Here is a 3,363-nt window from a genome sequence, read left to right on the forward strand (position 1 = left end):
TACATTTTCATCAGTCATCATAACCAGATGCAGTTAGGCTTATGAACTTTTCTCTGATGCACGTCCACATTGAATTGAGAAACTTATGCTGTTAGCGAGCTACTCCAGTTTATCTTTTTTATTCTGATTGTCCTAGATCATGCGATGGGGTGTGACTGTGACACTTTCCGAGCTGAAATGTTAGAAGCATCTGTTGCAGGTCGTTGCAATAAAGCTGCTCAATAGGGATGGTAATAAAGGAAACAAAGAATTTCTGGTGGAGGTCCTCATGTTTATGATCTTGGGCATTTCCCTAATGTTGCACCGAGGCTTGGAATATCCATGTTCGGCTCTTGATCGGATTCTTGTCCCTGGTAGTACAGATTGCATTGTGTACTCTTTCTAATTTCAGTTACAAGATTTCCTCTAATGAATTTCTTGTGTTCCTCCTCTGATACTCTAACTTCAGCAGATGCTAGGCTCGTGAGGAAACCCAAGGCCACGGTTGCTCAACCACCATTCGCAGGAACCCACCGACGACGTACAACTTTGAAGCATCTGATGCTCACAATGCGCTGGCAGTGGTCAGTTATTTCGAAGACATTTGCTGGTTCTACAAGAGGACTGAGGTGAGCTTGACAATGTACGGCTCTTTTAATCCATTTAAGAACGAGTAGATGAAGACCTTGGTAGGCATAACATTGCTGCAAATATTGTAACTACCTAACTATGTCGAAAGATCAAGCAACTCGTGAATAATCGATAGCTTCCAGTTTATATACTTGCTTAAGTGTATGTGCTCTGGAACTGCAGCAAAAACTGGCTCAGATGCTGTCCCGCCTTACAAAGATTGCTGAGGAGTTCAATGTTACAGTGTACATCACCAACCAAGGTGTGTTTTCCAATCTAATCTTGTCTGTTCCAAGAAAGAGTTCCTTAGATTCATGGATCTCAAACCGTAAGTTCTGTTCTTGTTTCAGTGATTGCGGATCCAGGTGGTGGTATGTTCATAACTGACCCCAAAAAACCAGCGGGAGGCCACGTGCTGACGCATGCAGCCACGGTCCAGTTGATGCTGAGGAAAGGCAAGGGCGAGCAGCGCATCTGCAAGATCTTTGATGCCCCTAACCTTCCTGAGGGAGAAGCCATATCCTTTTACTCTAAGCATGTTTACTGCTTTTGTTGTTCATTGCTTTAACTGTTACTAGTTGTTAAGCTCTTGATAAAAAATGCTTTTCTCAGACTTGCACATCATATGTATAATTTAATTCTAGCTGCTAATCTCCATGACTGAAAGCTTCACATAAGTTGGCAATGATCAGATGTCGAGAAGTTCTTTCCCTTGACCACCAACACGTTTTCCAGATCACAACAGGCGGGCTGATGGATATGAAAGACTGACTGTTCATCCAGGGCGCTTCTCTATCTTATCTGTTGATATTTCTGTTAGCAAAATCCACAGCACTTGTAGGCTTTAACAAAAGCTACTGCACTGTTACTCTGTTCTTGCCACTGCGGATAAATTACGAAAACTATGCTGTTTATATACCTCATGGTGGTTATTCTGTAAGCTAGCAAGATCATGATCAGGCCCTCCTCCAAGGTGATCATAAAGTTCCTTATCGTCATGCAGAAGCACGGTTAGTTCTGTTTCACTTTTGTTTCGTCTGCCACTCTCAGGGAGAACAAATTACTCACTGCCTCTCTTTTATGCAGGTTACATTGGTGAGTTTGAGTATGTGGATGACCACATATCTGGCAAGATCGTTGTTGAGTTGAACGGCAGGCTGAACAAGTGTGGAGTCATCAGTCCCCGCTTTGATGTTGGCGTCAAGGAGATCGAGGGATGGACTGCTAGGTTGCTTCCATCTCGTCAGGTCAGTTTCTGCCTGTTTATTTAACTGCAGACTGTAGTGTTGCCATACCATGGTGATAAAAGGAACATGTGATAATATTGCATATCTAAATGTACATTCAAACGAATCCAGTTTACCAATTGTTTTAGGAACTTGCTATATATAAGAGGCAGAACCTGCAGTACGTAACTTGATGTATTTGAAACTGTAACTTCGTTTTGCGGTAGATAATGTACCTTCATGTTCTCCATAGGTATATGGACACCATCTTCTTCGGGTGGAGTGAAATTCAAGTCTAGGAGCACCATATTGATCTGTTATGTTGCGTTTTTCCAACACTAATATGTTATGCTGCGTTTTGAGGGAAGTACATGACGATAATGTCAACCAAAATCAATGTTCATGTATCCGTGGTTTGTTGATCGTATCGACGGAAGGTAGTGCAATGCTGTTCACCATGAAGTAATATCGTTTAATATATAATGGTGTGCTCTTCAATTAAACTGATGTATGTATTGCCTACATTGAATATGCTCATCTATCTTCCCTTGGTTATAACAATTTGGTTTTCCGCTGCTCTTAGTTTCAAAGAAGTTCATGACTCCATGATTGGTCTGATGTTGGGAGCTCCGGTGACGAGCAAAGCGGGCCCTCGACACGGGGAGGAGCTTACGTGCCATTCATCAATTCTCTGGACAAATACATGACAACGTCATTCTCGCTTCCAGCGACAACACACTATATTATGTCTTTTGTGTCATAGTTCCTGCACACATGTCTTTCTTTGGTTTAATAGAATTGGAGGCTCGATATGTTCTGCAGCCAGTTGAAATTGTTGCACCCTGATCACATGCTAGTTTAATCAACCGCACCAGCAGAAGATAACTTTGACATGGCTCTCCAAGCTGTTGCTTGAGACCCCCAACGTGATTGCAATTATAGCGCCCTGAGCTTCTCGTGTTTCAGCTTGAAGTGATGTAGCACATGAAATTGTATTGTTTTCTGCTTTATATTGTTCTATGGAATACTGTGCTTACAATCCTCTGATTTTGATGTTACATACTGTGATGGTACTGGTATTCCAGATTATTTACTGTGGTGGTTATGTTTTGGCTCTATTGGATTGTATGAATTACTATTGCATGTTGTGGCAGTTCGCCAAGTGCCCCTAAATCCCTTTTGGGGTAATTCTCGAAGTGCCCCTAAATCCCTTTGGGGCGTTCTTGAACTACCCCTAAAGCTCTTTCGGGGCAGTTTACAAAGTGCCCAAAATCCATTTTAGGGCAGTTCGCAAAGTGCCCCTAAAGCCATTTTGGGGCAGTTTGTAAAGTGCCCCTAAATCCCTTTTGGGGCAGTTCGTAAAGTGCCCCTAAATCCCTTTTGGGGCAGTTCTTAAAGTGCCCCTAAAGCGCTTTTGGGGCAGTTCTCAAAGTGCCCCTAAACCTCTTTTGGGGCAGTTCTTGAAGTGCCCCTAAACCTCTTTTGGGGCAGTTTTCGAAGTGCCCCTAAAGTTATTTTGGGGCAGTTT

The 3,363-nt window shown here is 42.7% G+C and overlaps 1 long non-coding RNA gene across 3 annotated transcripts; it reads left to right on the plus strand.

The window, feature by feature from the left end:
- Window positions 1-338: 338 nt before the first annotated feature.
- LOC127291787 (uncharacterized) lies at window positions 339-2,870 on the plus strand. 3 transcript variants are annotated; one of them, XR_011742348.1, is made up of 7 exons: window positions 339-353; window positions 449-608; window positions 793-871; window positions 960-1,619; window positions 1,696-1,856; window positions 2,089-2,272; window positions 2,419-2,870. It is a non-coding gene; the product is annotated as an uncharacterized lncRNA (long non-coding RNA). The 3 variants fall into 3 exon arrangements; XR_011742349.1 differs by lacking the exon at window positions 2,089-2,272; XR_007844722.2 differs by lacking the exon at window positions 2,419-2,870 and having other exon boundaries at window positions 452-608; window positions 2,089-2,105.
- The last annotated feature ends 493 nt before the right edge of the window (window positions 2,871-3,363 follow it).

The sequence above is a fragment of the Lolium perenne genome, chromosome 4 (genome assembly GCF_019359855.2).
Source record: "Lolium perenne isolate Kyuss_39 chromosome 4, Kyuss_2.0, whole genome shotgun sequence".
Classification (NCBI taxonomy): Eukaryota; Viridiplantae; Streptophyta; class Magnoliopsida; order Poales; family Poaceae; genus Lolium; species Lolium perenne.